This window comes from Sceloporus occidentalis, unplaced genomic scaffold, assembly GCF_023333645.1.
Source record: "Sceloporus occidentalis isolate IW3139 unplaced genomic scaffold, rSceOcc1.0.p SCAF_111, whole genome shotgun sequence".
NCBI classification, from domain to species: Eukaryota; Metazoa; Chordata; class Lepidosauria; order Squamata; family Phrynosomatidae; genus Sceloporus; species Sceloporus occidentalis.
The window spans coordinates 143,768-160,163 of NW_028317091.1; positions in this window are offsets into that span (position 1 = coordinate 143,768).

Genomic DNA, 16,396 nt, shown 5'->3' on the forward strand with positions numbered 1-16,396 from the left:
ATTTAACTATACATTATACAGTGGGCCGGCTTGCTGATCGAACTATACATTATACAGGGGCTGGCTCACCGATTTAACTATACATTATACAGAGCATCTTGCTAACTGCTTAGCCTTTTGTTAAGGAGGGCGCCAAAAATTCACCCCCCCCCTTTATGTGCAGTGAAAATTATAAGTTACAATGTGTCCGCTCACAATTTAGTGATCAAACTGCAGTTTTTCCACGCATTGCCCACTGATATCATGCTATAGAATGACAAGCTTGTGAAATGTACATTTCATTGTATAGCCCGGTGTTATAATTATTATCGTTTATAGCACCAACAGATGAATTTATAGATAAAGAAGACACATTTAAAACAGAGGCATAAACTAGCCCAAGGACTTGAACCAGGGTTAACAAGCAGACCAGAGGGCTCAATGGTTCTTATCTGCTGTTAATTCTTTTGAAGCTTACTCAGCAGAATGTAAGATGCTGATAGCGCCCCAAGCTGAAGTTTCACAGGCGGCCAGCAGATGGCGCTGCAGGACTCGATGAACCCACATCTCATAAATTCCAATTCAATTTCTTAACAAAGCCAGAAACACAAAATCCAACAACCTGCACCACAGACTGAATTCCCCCGTTACAAACGCCATATTTAACTTAACACTGGATCAATCACTAAACAGCACGACACAAGCCGGGCAGCAGTGCTACTCTCACCCAGAGTCGCATAGATTGAACACACTTCGTTTTAATACATATTTACACATTGACACACCTTTTAATAAACAACTCATTTTTTTATAAATTGATTTTCACAAACAAACAATGTAATGTCGAGGTCCTATATCCGCTTTTAATGTTACCTTAAAACTGCATGATGTCCATATACCACACCTGTACAGGTCCCATCCAGTGTCCCCAAATATTTACTCCTATTAATATTATCAATTATATATAAATGTCTAAGAAACTATAAGATTCCCCATTTCTCACATCATGATTACATACATGCGGCTGCACATTACGCTCTTGTGCTTTTGCAGCATGTGGCCTTTTGTATCCCGTGGGCCCTGCACAGTAAAGGGCCACACAAACAGAAATAAAGAGACATGAGGCATTTGCCCAGTGTGCCCAGTGCCAATCTGCGCCGGTCAAACACAAGCCTTAAACTCAATAGCACTGAATTTGGTTTGATTTGATTGCCCCACTGCCTCCATACAAGTCCTCCGAGCTGTAACATTCACATTTTTACTGCCCTTACTGTAAACTGACCATGTAGGATAAAACCCAATATTCACATATCTTAGGGAAGCAGACTCCTTACCAACAGTCCTCGGTCTGGGGATCACTACATAGATTTATTAGGTTTAATCTGTACGGAGATTAGGGGCAGGTAGCCTTCAGTAAATTATTAGATAATTTTTAATTCATCTGAAGGCTCTGTGATCTCTAATATCACAGGTCGATTTTTGGCAAACGGCTTGTCACCCAAACTGCAAAACTTTACAAAGGTGGAGGTCCAGAGAAGGAATAATAATACCCTGACTCACGCTATGATGTCATAGTCTGCCCCAGTAATTCAGCACAGTTCATTTGCATGGTTTTATGATGGCAGTAGACCAAGGACTGACTAAAGCTTTAGTCCATTGGGTCCATTGGGTCTGATCTGCGGCAGATTCTCATCACCATGCTGTAATAATAGTAATAATAAACCTCCACGCATAGTGATTTGCACTGATACAAAGTCATTTTTCCATCCTCGTACCCCTGACTTACCCATAAATTCTGAGATAATTCAGCAAATCAGCAGAATATGACATCATTGATGTCCCCGATCAGTCAACAGACACACAACGCGATTTATAAACGTCAATCTATAGAAAACAATGTGCTGTATTAGAACGTGCGGTAAACGAGATAATTTCCAATAACAGCATCTTATTCAAAGGAAGACGAATGAGGTCAGATCGCCCCAGATCAATAACCGCACAACTCTGCCTGAGGAGTCCCAAACGCACAGCCGACGCTGGCAGAGGGTGGCACGCTGCGATGTTCTTTATCTCACAAAACCTGCTGTCGCCATATCAAACACATAAAAGACAGCAAAGGCACTTCTAATATCTTATAACGACTAGCAGCTGTAGCATAAGATGTACAATCACATAACCTTCTCAGCGCATAGCAGTGGTATCTTCTGAAGAAGGGACCTCTGAGGTCTTGGAACCTGATGACATCTCATTCTACATTAAAAGTCTTACAAACATCTTAAGACTCTGTGCTGTGATATCATAAGATATCAGTAAGAGGCACGTGGATGTTTTTACTATAAACCAAAGCTTCGCTGTCTAATGCCTACAGTCATTGGGGTGTCATGGCTGGGAACTGCCCTAAACCTGACCCCAGCCGCCCCGCAGCACTCACCCCGCGGCCGTCTTTCTCGGCGCTGAGCACTGGGGTGAGAAAGTGCCGAGTAAGCTTGCTTTGGAGGCTGTAATATCTTCAAACGGCCCATGGAGCCAACAGGGCAATCTTCCCCGGTTATGTGGCAGTGGTGCTTTTGCCTCCTTGGAGCTGCCTCTCTAGGTCTAGTCAGCCTAGGCTTGACTCCGCCACTGCCTACAATAGCTCTATAGCCGTCTTTATCTAGAAGTCTGCATGGAGATTGTTCAGGTCGTGGACAACCTGTTTACTCCGCTTCATTTCGCGAAAGACTTCACCGGGAATGAAATTCTAAATAATTCTTCCATGTTTTTGTGTTTTAGTGATCATTTCAAAAGGTGCTGGGAGAATATTTTCTAAATTACAATATTTCCATTTTCTTTTTCGGAAAACATATTTTTCTTTGGCACAGCCCTTGTTGAAATGAAGGTTAAAAAAAACAAACCATCAAGAAAAAATACATACCTGAATTCCTTAAACGCAAGAAGGTGGGAGGTTACATAAAAAGGTGCTAAACATTTTATGAGAAATATATATTGTTAAATTAAATCTAATATCTGGTCGATAACTGTTTCTTTACTTATTTTGTTTGGTTTGGACGTTTTTTTGTTTGTTATTTTGGGGTTTTGTGGTGCTGTTCACAGAAAGCACTATTATTTTACTCTTCTATATGATTATTACGAAAACAAATGATTAAAAAAAAAGGCATTTTATCTTTGTACTTGAAATAAATGAAAAAAGAAAAAAAAAAAGATCTACCGCAAGCTAAGAGATTTTCTGTGTTTTAGCCTAGACATAAATAGTTGGTGCTTTAACTCTTTGTGACAATGATGTATACGGAAATAAAATTTAAAATATGTAGAGAATTTAATAACGTTACTGTTACATATGACGATTGTATCATGTTTTATCCATGTTAGAACTTGGTTTTTTTTCTGTTCTTTATACCCCACATTCCATGCACAGAAAGCGTGTCTTTTCCCCGTTATCACCTTGTGTTTTATTAGTATTTTCGCTCATTGTTTTTTTTTCTTATCTTAAAGTCTCTTTAGTAGCGTCTACGTTTACTTGGTGGGCGGTCCGTCTGACCGCACTATAATCTGCCTGGAGGACACAACCGCTTAATATTGTCCTCTCTAGTAGCTGTGATTGACCCCCCTCGTGGTCCGAGCATTAGAGAGTAAGCTCTTACTCCTCCGGGCAGGATTGCTGTCTTGTATTGTTCCGGTTTATTGAACACTTTGGCTGTGGCGCAAACTCTTTTGTCCGCAGGCACATAAACACTTAGCGATCTTCCGTAAACCTGCTTTGTTCAACGATGGCAATAAAAATGTCATCGATATAATGTCTACCCGCTTGTCCATCTACATATCGATAGCTAAGGGAAGGTACGCAGGATCCTGTTTTAAAAAGCGTCACCAGAATCTCTGACGGTGGAACGCGTGAGGCTACGGTTCCACCTTTATAGAGTGCGTGTCCTGCGGCGAGCCGACCGAGTCACATTCTGCATACAAGCCTTCTGTGCTCTCATGTTTTAGAATTGCTTTCGATATTTATTGACGCTGTACATTTCACCAAACGTTTCCTGGAAAGAGTTTGCGGGAGGAACAGGGAGACGCTAAAAGAAATCAGTGGGGTTTTTCTGTTTCTTTTTCCTGTTTTAGGGGTACGTGTTCTAGAACAGGCTCCCTACCTTATATTGGCATTTTGTTGTATCTGTGTAATTGATACTTGTGGCATAGCTGTATATGAATTGAAAGTCTGAGGGGTTTCTGTCTGCAGCAGAAAGTCAATTCTGTCTGTTCCCCTTTTCTTCGTGCCCATAAAAAAAATAAAGAGAAATTAGAAAATGGAAATCGTTGTTTGCTGTGCGTCTGTGAAAGATAATAATATATAATGATATATATAAAAATGGCAATAAAGGTAAATATGATTAAAGTGGCACAGGTGAGAGTCTGCGTTTCTGAAATGATGTTTTTAAATGGTCTTTCTCTGCCGTCGAAGGATGATGCAATTTTTATTTTCCGGTCAGGGTCCCGCGCAAGGACACGTTGTAATAGTGGAGTCCAGTTGCAGGGGATGCACAATCTTGCAGGCCACAAATCACACAAGCAGCGTGAGAAGGCACGGAGCCGGGATAACCAGGTAGTCACATGGGCCAGATTCGGGGGCCAAACAATACTGACCACAGCACCAGTTCATGGGGCAAAGAAGTCGGGCTAAAGGCAGATTTAAATAACCTACGAAACGGGTAACAGGTGCAGGTGAACAGCAAAACAGTAGAGCAGCTAGTAAACTGCAATAAATTGGGTCCGCGGTGCAGCTTGACAAGTGGCAGGTAGACCTGAGAACCTGCTTGTCCATGTGTGGTTCCAGTCCTGTGCCTGACGAGCCGTCTGCAGACCCCTGGGATAACCATGACAATGCCAGCTGTGCATAGGTTTGCGCTATCCGGTACTGGGTTACTCTGCTCACCGTCTCTTATAGTCAACAAACTTTTTGATCAAAAAATAAAATAACATTTTAAAAACCAGGTCCCTCTGCATGTAGAAAGTATGTATATGGGTGCCTCTCCTCCTAATCTCAGGGTGTACAATATCGCAAGCACTTCTGAATTTATACACCCCAGTTTGCATGTATAGGTCAGTAACATGGAAACTATATATGTGTCCTAAAAAATGGCCACTGTAGCTGAGGCATGGCAATTTAGATCAGGAAGAGGGTACGTGCATGAGGTCCCTCAACATTTCGTGTAACACAGTAGCTGGCCTCATTTTCAGACACACAGTAGGATTAATCACACTTTATAATATTTGTACAGACCTCCCGTCAGCTGCTCCACATGACACCCCTAGCATGGAGTGCAGGCACCCAAAACACCGTCTGGGAATTAATCAGCAGGGCCGCAATCAGTGACATTGTTATAATGGTGGGAGAGAAGCCAATCCATTTATTAATGGAAAGGTCTCAAAGTAACCATGGAAACCAGGTGGCAAAGTCCTCGCTGCGATCTGCTTCCACATGTCATGTCAGAAGTCCCATAATGAAGATTTATGGTGAACCCCCTACGCTCATCATGATGGAGAGTAAGCACGCTCTATATTCAGATATGGATTATAATGGGCTGCGCTCCAAAACCACCAATATCTACATTATGCCTGGTCCCAGTAGGTACATGCGGACCCTTCAAAATGCATTATAGTTGATTTTAAAAAAAACAACACAGGAAATCACAAATGGAGCCAGAGACCTCGGTAATAAGGTTTCATATCTTAGTCCAAACTCCACCAGCATCCTTGAAACTCCTTGAAAGTGGCCTTCGTGTTTAAAGAATTTTGCTTAATTTGTGCGACTATCCAAAAAGAGGAGGGATATCCCAAAAAACAATTAAAAACCAACGCAGAAGTGCTTTTATGCCAAATAACCGCCATCCAAAGGGATGTGACAGAGAATATCCCAGCCCCAGAGAACACAGCGCTTCCCGCACCGGTGGAGCCAATACCTTTCTTGAATGATAAATTCAACAAACAGGTCAAGTTTTGGGGGGAAATTCAGCTCCATAGCATGTAACTGGATGTGTCTATCTTCTGGCGTAGCGCACCTTTAAGAAGGTGACAGGGACCTCACTCATTGAAAACATTAGCATTAAATTGCTCCAAATGTTAAATGGCAAAAGAGTTCGAATTTAGGTTTTCAGGTCAAAAACAAAATGGATTTTGCTTTCTGTACACGTAGTCAGCATTTACAAGGTCAAAGGTCTCACAAAACCAGCGCTTCTCGTCGGAGCAGACAAGCCACCGGGAGGACTTCCTTTCATCAACTTGATAAGGGATTGAGGTAACCACAATCCTCCAAAGGGTTAACAGCAACCAGCCCTCAGCCCCACCACACAAAAACTACTCCCTGCCACCAGTTTTTTTTTAACATTTTAAAAATACCTACGAGGGCTTCAGGAACCCCCGAATTGTAGAAAAACACAATTTAGCCACAAATATACATAATTACTGTAAGAAAACATGTAAAAAGCTAAAACTTTTACACTTTTAATGATTATGGTCAAAGTCTGGCAACAAACTTTAGCCAGATATTTTTATTTTTATTATACTTTATATGTATTTTTTAATTATTTCATGCAGCAAGGAGGGTGGAACGACAGCACCATGAAGCTGATGACATACATGCTACATTATCCAAGAGACCATGAACATCAATGTATACAGGTCCAAATCTCATTACTGTTATCCGAACATCAATGCCCATAGAACCAAGTCTTGTGGTGTTCACCCAAGCAGTTCAATATTTGTGATGTAACAAACCCAAAATAAAGTTAACATTAACCCCTTAAGGACAATAGGGGTTCTTACTCGCAGTATATTGCGGGACAATGGCTCTTTTAACGTTTTTCAGTGTTACAGTTTAGCTGTGATTTTCTTCTCTCTCATTTTGTGCTCCCACACATATTATATATTGTTTTTTTCAGGACAAACAGGGCTTTCTTTAGATACCATTAATTTTATCATATCATCTAATTTACTATAAAAAAATGATAAAATATGGGGATTTTTTGTTAAAAAATTACTTCTTTCTCACTTTTTAAACAAAAAACTTTTACTCATCTGCAAAAACGAATGAAAAAACCTGCTAAAAAGATTCTACTATTTGTCCTGAGTTTATGTTTTTTTGTGCACGTTATGGAGCAATAAGTACAAGTAGCTCTGGTAGATCTGGTAACTCTTCTCCCCATGTGCCATTTCGGGTATCTGTGAAGCCGGCCAATGCAATTTACCCCATCAAGTCATATATTTTAAAAAACTAGACACCCCAATGTATTTGAAATGCTGGTATTTTAACCCTTTCCATGCACTAATTTTACCACCAGCCTTTGTGAAACTTTATGGTAGTACATTTTTTTTTTCACACACGTTGTACTTCAGGTATAAATTTTTCGCTCCTGGTATATTTCCGTGTCAAACAACACCCCAATATGTGTTCAGTAACACCTCCTGAGCGCAGTGATACCCCCCATGCATGAGTTTGTTGCGTAATTTGGGAGGCAAAAGGCCACCTTTGTGAGGTGTGTATTTTTATGCCATTTAGACATCTGATCCTACTGCCCCCATGTCCTATATTTTGGACATCTTTGAACCCGGCCAATTCAATTTACCCCATCCACTCATGCATTTTTTAATACGAGACACCCTATGGCCATTTGTAATGCCAATATTTTAACTCTTTCCATGCTGGAATTTTTGTAAAGATAAAGAATTTTAGGACTTGCTTATTAAAAACTTTTTTTTTTTGGTGACAGTGGGGATTTTTACATATTACCATATTTTTTTAAAAATTTTTTTTACATTTTTGAACAATAATGTTTTTTTTTACTATTCACTCTCATTAGTGAGCTCGGCTCCATTGACCTTGCATGGTTGGATGCAGTACCTGCATCCAACCTGCAGGAGGAGCTCGAGAGTTCTCAAGAAGGTCTGGATAGACCCTCTGTGAACTCATTCAGTTTTTTATTGTTAATGCCATCCTGTGAATGACGGCAACGTCATTTACAGGATGGCACTTGTGGTTGCTCTTCGGAGCAATCACAAGGCGATCGGGGTAGGGGGGTAGTGTTGCTGACATGCATCGATATCGAGGCATGTCAGCAACACAGTTTATGCTCAGGAAGTTTGTGCTTAGTTTATGCATGTCAGCAACACAGTTTGTGCTTGCAGATAGACGAACCATGGCATCCTCACCCTGGGATCTCTGTTTCATGGCCCGCTTAGGAAAGTCGGTAAGTCCTGAAATCTTCCAGGGACCCCCTGTCTCCCATTCTGGAACCGGGGGTTATCAACAAAGGTGAGGTGTGGGGTGTATTGTCATTGCAGGCCATGTTGCAATCGCATAAGCATACCTGGGAACTTCTGGGCTCCGGCTACATGGAGCCTACCATTTGCGGGACGCGGCCAGGACTGCCTACTGACGTCAGTGGGCTGTCCTGTGCCATCAGTGGGCGGTCTCGCGATGTCGATGGGAATTCCCAGTGATGTTGGGGCCATTCCTACTGACGTTGGGGGCGTTTCCACCGACGTTAGCAGGAAACACCCCCATTTAAAGGAAAAATGGGTGGGGAGCAGGGTGTGTCAAAACCCCGCTCCTGCAACCCGGAGAAGCGGCGCTGAAACCCAGAGAGTTCCCAGGTATGCTCATAAGGGCCGCTTTGTTGTAAATTTTGAGGTTTGGTACGTCGAGGCCAAGGTTAGTCTGTCGATTCTGCGATCGATTTAAACAAATTCTAGGTTTACGGTTATTTCAGAGGAAGAGATTGAATTCTCCATGTTGCCTGATATTTCAGAGGCACCAAAGATGCCCCCTTATTGTTGCTCAAGCTCATTTTGAACCATATTTCTGTTCTTACAGATGACGGTTACCAGCATCCAAAATAACATTTCTGTAGTGTAGTGGTTATCACGTTCCAAAAAAACAGCAATTTTCAAGCAACAAAGAATGCAAGCAAGGTGCTGGATGTAAAGCGAGGGGCATTAGTAGCAGGAAGAGGGAGGGGGTTCTGCCCCTTTACAGATCTCTGGTCAGGCTTCACCTAGAGTAGTGGGTACAGGTCTGGAGACCCCATCTACAGAAGGATATTTACATTCCGTAGAGAGTTCAGAGGAGGGCGACTAAAATGGATAACAGTTTTCAGGATAAAAATTATCGGGAAAGACTGAGGGCGTCCCCCCGGCGTGGGGGAGAGAAGAGAGAGTATAGGAGTGGAGATGGGGCAGAGAGAAAGGGGATAGGAATGAGAGATGGGGATGGGAATGAGAGATGGGGAGAGAAGAGATGGGAATGAGAGATGGGGAGAGAAGAGAGAAAGGGGATGTGAGTGAGACAGGGGGGAAAGAGAAGATGGCAATGGCAGGGAGCCATTTAAATACATAATGGGATTTTACACAGGAGGGAAGTTTATTTCAAACAAGTGGAAGCGTAGAGGCCAAGAAGCTGCCTACCTGCCTCGCCAGAGAGTACCTGCTCTGTGCCAAATAACAGCCATTCATTGTCTCCGGTAAGTGAGTGCAGGATCTCAAGTTAGGAGTCAGGGAAGGGATTCCTTTGGATTTCTGTCCAGTAGATCTGAAAGCTTTTTAATTAGGACCAGCACAGGACACAGTGTCACGGAGCAGGTGATGGATGGGACCGGCACATGACACCAAGTCATAGAGCAGGTGACGGTTGGGACCGGCACAGGACACCGAGTCCCTGAGCAGGTGACGTTTGGGTACGGCAAAGGACACAGAGTCACAGAGCGGGTGACGGTTGGGACCGGCACAGGACACCGAGTCCCTGAGCAGGTGACGTTTGGGACCGGCAGAGGACACCAAGTCACAGAGCGGGTGACGGTTGGGACCGGCACAGGACACTGAGTCCCTGAGCAGGTGACGTTTGGGACCGGCAGAGGACACCAAGTCACAGAGCGGGTGACGGTTGGGACCGGCACAGGACACCGAGTCACGGAGCAGGTGACGGTTGGGTACGGCAGAGGGCACCGAGTCACGGAGCAGGTGACGGTTGGGACCGGCACAGGATATAAAGTCACTGTTTGGGTGGGCTTTGAGCTCCAGGACCCTCCACCCTTTGTGTATGTTAAGGGTTGCTGCGACGTGCACCTGCAAATTGTACATCACTGCGGCAGCTGTCGGTGCTATAAAAATAAAAGATTCCTATAACAGTAACGGCTGCTGATTATCGCATCCAATACAGGCTGTGCGGTTACCCTAAAGGCAGAACGGGGCCGTCACCTGCATACGCGGCATCCGGAAAAACGCTATTTATTTAGAAATAAAAGTTTAAGTAAAAGTTAATGTTTTTCAAGTAAATTGCCAGCGTGGCTGTGAGAGGCCCTGCTACACACCCCAGGGCTCTATCCAAAACGGCTGCAGCTTCTACCTCAGCACCAGTGGTTGTTCACGAAGGTCCCCAGGGTTCATTCATCATTGGCTGTTGTCTCTGTACCCCTCTTCTGCCCCAGCGGTACATTGCAGACCGGGTACAATGCTATTAGGGGCAGTAGGCCTGCCGGCTCCGGGTTTATGTGAGGCGGGTTTACCAGGTGCAGTTTTATTTGTATTATAGGCCTGCAGTCAGTCCCTGCCATGCTGCTCCAGTCCACGGGGGTATCTGAGGCAGGCTCCCTGGGTGCAGTGTGTTATTATAGGCCAACTATCTGCCCCGGGGCTATATGAGGCAGGCTCCCTGGGTGCAGTGTTATTTTTAGTAGTATTTTAGGCCCTTTGCCCCTTTCGCCCCAGCGCCCGGAGCATCTGAGGCAGGCTTCCTGGGTGCAGTGTTATTATAGGCCAGCTATCTGCCCTGGTCCTCGGGGTACCTGAGGCAGGTCCCTGGGTGCAATGTTATTTTTAGTAGTAGTAGTATTATTAGAGGCTTGCTGTTTGTCCCTTTTGCCCCAGTGCTCGGGGTATCTGAGGCAGGTCCCCTGGGCGCAGCTGTACGCACATGGCCTCAGTCATTGTCAGGTACCACAATCTCTATGGTAACCGCGGGATAACCACGCCCCTCAGGGAGCCCTAGCCTCGGGAGACTACCACGCGCTGTGCACGCCGGGGAATGTAGTTCTGTCACAGCCCATCGACCCAGAGAAGAGAAAGACCAGAACTACATATCGTTTAGACCAATGAGAACGCTCACTGTGCAGTCTATCTAGCCTGCTAAGCGTTGTGCCCGCTGCTGGTTGGTCAGCTCCACCGCCGCTCTCGCTGTTAGTCCCGCCTCCCTGTGTCTCCGCTGTGTCAGGCTTGTGTGAGAGGAGTGTGTGGTTGCCCAACCCGGCCCATCCTTTGCCAAAGCTGCAGGAGCCGCGCCACAGCCAGCACCGAGCAGGTAGGGGCCCCGGGCCACTCACACCCGCACACCGCAGGGCCGTTCACTGGGATTCGGGCTGGCGTTAACCTATTAATTGCTGCGAGTGGCATTGGCAGTCATTGCTCGGCTGCAGGTTGACATTAACCCATTCATTGCTGGGGCTGACGTTAGCCCATTCACCATTGGGATGCGGGCTAGCTTTAACCCATTCATTGTTTTGATGGAGTGGGAGCATTTCATTAACCCATTCATTGCCTGTCTGGAGACTGGCATTAACCCATTCCCTGCTGGGGCTAACGTGAACCCACTTAATGGATTGTTAGAGAAAGGTGTTAACCCTTTGAGTGCTGCAATGGGAGTCGACTGAATTAACCCTCTGCCATCCCTAGCAGGAATGAACCACCTGCTTATATAGTAATTAACCCTGTGTGTGCTGTACCAGTCGCATGCATTAGCCCTTCCCATGCCTCCTGTGTGCCATGAAATGCTCTTCTAGGTGATGTAAAGAGGCATTAACCCATTCAGTGCTCAGCTATGATAATAATAGAATTAACCCTTGCTATACTGCACCGGGAGCATTGGTGGGGTGCAGGTGCCCGGGGATGGTGCCCGCCGGGCGTTCTGGATCCTGACAGTAACCCCTCTTGTTGTGCCAGAGGTCAGCTGTGGGGGGTAATTGTGAAAGCCCCCTCGGCCCGTGCGCTGAGAGGCCTGTGATAATGGACGGGTGGGAGGGGGCCGCCAATCCGGCACAGCCGGGTGGCTATTCTTTGTTGAGAAAGGAGTGGCGGATTGTGGGGCCCCAGAATACAACAGAGCAGCTGCTTCCGCACGGCTGGGACACGTTCATACGTGACACACGCCAGGCCAGAGGAGCCCGGAATCTGCCTGCTGTGAGTGCTTAGTGGCCCTCAGCCTCGTCAGATGGGGCCCCGTCACTGCGCAGCCAGTCTGTGACAGGCGGCAGAATACCCCGGCTGGCATCGCACCCACCCCACCCCACCCTGGAGAAGCTGCGGCGGAGAGCTATGACATCATCGCTAGATCAGCGACATGCTGGAGGAAATGCAACTCTCATCAACCCCAGGCGGCACTGCTGTCCTACAAGTGAAAGCCGTCCGGCTCTGACGCGGTCATGTACACGGTAACAGTCTGGGCTACTTAAATGGGAGCGCTTTTGGGACATAGCGAGGCGACGCGGTCTCTTTTTGGGACACGGCCAGGTGACGGGGTCTCTTTTTGGGACACAGCTAGGCGATGCTGTCTCTTTTTGGGACGCGGCGAGGGGTTGCAGTCTCTTTTTGGGACACAATGAGGCGTCGCGGTCTCTTTTTGGGACACAGCGAGGCGTCGCGGTCTCTTTTTGGGACACGGCGAGGGGTCGCGGTTTCTTTTTGGGACACGGCGAGGGGTCGCTGTCTCCTTTTGGGACACGGCGAGGGGTCGCGGTCTCTTTTTGGGACACGGCGAGGGGTCGCGGTCTCTTTTTGGGACACGGCGAGGCGGCGCGGTCTCCTCTTTTTGGGACACGGCGAGGGGTTGCGGTCTCTTTTTGGGACACGGCGAGGGGTCGCGGTCTCCTCTTTTTGGGACACAGCGAGGGGTCGCGGTCTCCTCTTTTTGGGACACGGCGAGGCTGGGCGGTCTCCTCTTTTTGGGATACGGCAAGGTCTCTTTTTGGGACACGGCGAGGCGGCGAGGTCTCTTTTTGGGACACGGCGAGGCGGCGCGGTCTCTTTTTGGGACACGGCGAGGCGGCGCGGTCCCTTTTTGGACACAGCGAGACGACGCGGTCTTTTTTTGGGACACGGCGAGGGGTCGCGGTCTCCTCTTTTTGGGACACAGCGAGGCGGCGCTGTCTCTTTTTGGGACACGGCGAGGCGGCGCAGTCCCTTTTGGGACACGGTGAGGTCTCTTTTTGGGACACGGCGAGGTCTCTTTTTGGGACACGGCGAGGTCTCTTTTTGGGACACAGCGAGGCGGCGCTGTCTCTTTTTGGGACACGGCCAGGTGACGGGGTCTCTTTTTGGGACACAGCTAGGCGATGCTGTCTCTTTTTGGGACGCGGCGAGGGGTCGCAGTCTCTTTTTGGGACACAGCGAGGCGTCGCGGTCTCTTTTTGGGACACGGCGAGGGGTCGCGGTTTCTTTTTGGGACACGGCGAGGGGTCGCTGTCTCCTTTTGGAACACGGCGAGGGGTCGCGGTCTCTTTTTGGGACACGGCGAGGGGTCGCGGTCTCTTTTTGGGACACGGCGAGGCGGCGCGGTCTCCTCTTTTTGGGACACGGCGAGGGGTTGCGGTCTCTTTTTGGGACACGGCGAGGGGTCGCGGTCTCCTCTTTTTGGGACACAGCGAGGGGTCGCGGTCTCCTCTTTTTGGGACACGGCGAGGCTGGGCGGTCTCCTCTTTTTGGGATACGGCAAGGTCTCTTTTTGGGACACGGCGAGGCGGCGAGGTCTCTTTTTGGGACACGGCGAGGCGGCGCGGTCTCTTTTTGGGACACGGCGAGGCGGCGCGGTCCCTTTTTGGACACAGCGAGACGACGCGGTCTTTTTTTGGGACACGGCGAGGGGTCGCGGTCTCCTCTTTTTGGGACACAGCGAGGCGGCGCTGTCTCTTTTTGGGACACGGCGAGGCGGCGCAGTCCCTTTTGGGACACGGTGAGGTCTCTTTTTGGGACACGGCGAGGTCTCTTTTTGGGACACGGCGAGGTCTCTTTTTGGGACACAGCGAGGCGGCGCTGTCTCTTTTTGGGACACGGTGAGGCGGCGCTGTCTCTTTTTGGGACACAGCGAGGCGGCGCTGTCTCTTTTTTGGACACGGCGAGGGGTCGCGGTCTCCTCTTTTTGGGACACGGCGAGGTCTCTTTTTGGGACACAGCGAGGCGGCGCGGTCCCTTTTGGGACACGGCGAGGCGGCGCGGTCCCTTTTGGGACACGGCGAGGCGGCGCGGTCCCTTTTGGGACACGGCGAGGCGGCGCGGTCCCTTTTGGGACGTGGTTGGCATTAAATGGAGTTAAGGAGACTTCAGTAATGCGGCTCATCGTATCCCCCCCGGTCCTTGTCCCCTCTCTAAGGACCTTTTGGTTTAATAATAGCGAGGAGTGATTCCCGGGGGCCGTGCGTGAAATATTATTAGTGTCTGGCACAGTCTCGCCCCTCACCTGATGTTTTCCAGAATAAACTCCTCTGCAGCACTATTTTTTCCATCATTCCGCCTATTTCTGGCGATGGGAGCGTGAGAAAGTCCGATGATTCCGGCGTCTCGCTCCCCGCGCGGCTTGGTGTCTGGGAATGAGACACGGGATTGGGGTTCACTCTTTTGCAGCTGGAATCCCGAAACGTCACCCCGCAGAGAGGCTCCTAACGGGAGGCGAGCGGGTTCTGTGCCCTGCCGGTAACGGGAGCGCCGCCACTGGGCTCAGGGATTGGACGGGTTTTTGCGGTAATAATACTGCGCGGATATTAGAGAGTTTACGGGAAGAGCCATAAGCCAACTCGCTATCGGTAGCATATTAACTGCAACTCATATAACACTCAGCCAGCCCCCTTCACCACAGGGTTCACTAACACCACAAACGTCGTTATGTGATTTATCTAATCATACAGTGCTGTACAGATAGCAAACGGGGCTGGTCTGGCAAGCTGACAATCTAGGAGTGGCATGCAGGAGAAGCACCGGGTAGAGAGGTGATAGGGGGGAGAGGACGAGTAACAGCCGGGAGGTGCCGACGCTGGATGGACTCCAGCTTTGCCACTAATGAAGATTGTACTTTCATGTTTTTGGGGAGAAGGCATCTGGGTAGCTGACTCTGTGCATGCGCTGTGCTGAGAGACACACCGTGCGTCCGGTTACCGGACCAGGTAACCTGTGCCCATCGCGCCCCCAGCCCATGACACCTCCAGCCCATCGCGCCCCCAGCTCATCACATCTCTAGCCCATCGCACCTCCAGCCCATCGCGCCCCCAGCTCATCACATCTCTAGCCCATCGCTCCCCCAGCCCATCGCGCCCCCAGCCCATCACACCTGCTGCCCATTGCGCCCCCAGCCCAACCCAGGGCACAATTTCCTGTCACCCGTCAGTGAATGAATCAGACGTGGCAGGAATTAACAAAATATCCGTGGGAATGTCCTTCATTCCCCGTCTCTGCCGGCGCTTTATAAATAAACGTAATGTCTCTGCCCGGCTGGATTTCGGGCATTTAAAGGCCCCTGGTTTTTGTACCATCTTTGAGAAGCGGCCACTCCTAGTCACAGAATAATGAATTCCTCTGATGTACACTAATGCCTAAGACAGTAGCTTCCATGGCTGGGGATTATGGGAGTTGTAGACCGGGGCCCTTTGGGTGCCGGAATGGACGAGCCTGCTTTTCCACCCAAATGTGCCAGTGCTTTCTCTTCTCGTGGAAATCGTCAGCGGTGACGTTATTGGGGGCGTCTGGCGCATACACGCTCGGGTTACCACACCTTGGCGTGAGGCGCCCGGTCTTACCCCGGGGGGGGGGGATATAAGATGCCACGGCCGAGTCACTGAGATAACCTCATCTGTCTCTGGTGATCGGAGGGTGTGAGAAACCTTCCCCCGGCCCCCCGCGGCTCCTCATTCTGTGCCGGAGCAGAAGGCTGCAGTCGCCCGGCGTTTCCTGCATCGCTCGCTGTGTTGCCGGAGCGATGGCTGCCGGCCGGCGGGAGCTGATGCTGTAATGCAGCCCCCGTCTGGAGCCTGGCAGTAAATCCATAATGTCTGTTTGATCTGTAATGTGTGTGATATATATAACACACCCGATATATATATATATATCCTCCAGAATCTAGAAAATGGGTGTGGGGGCCCTAACTCCCATGACACTCGGCCTGTACAGAGGGAGTGGGATGGCTCAGGTGCTTTGCGTAACTGTGAAGTGTCGGGGTGACTTTGAGTCTCATGGTCTGAATGGGCCAATTCTCAGGGTTTTTACCCTTAGTCTCGGGGTGAAGGGGCAGATTCTTGTGGGTCACATGGTCTGGAGCTGATCCCTTCATATTCTCCTCTGGTTTAATGATACCTGATCACTCCAATGGGTGCTTTTTCTCTCTGCTGTATCACAACTGGAA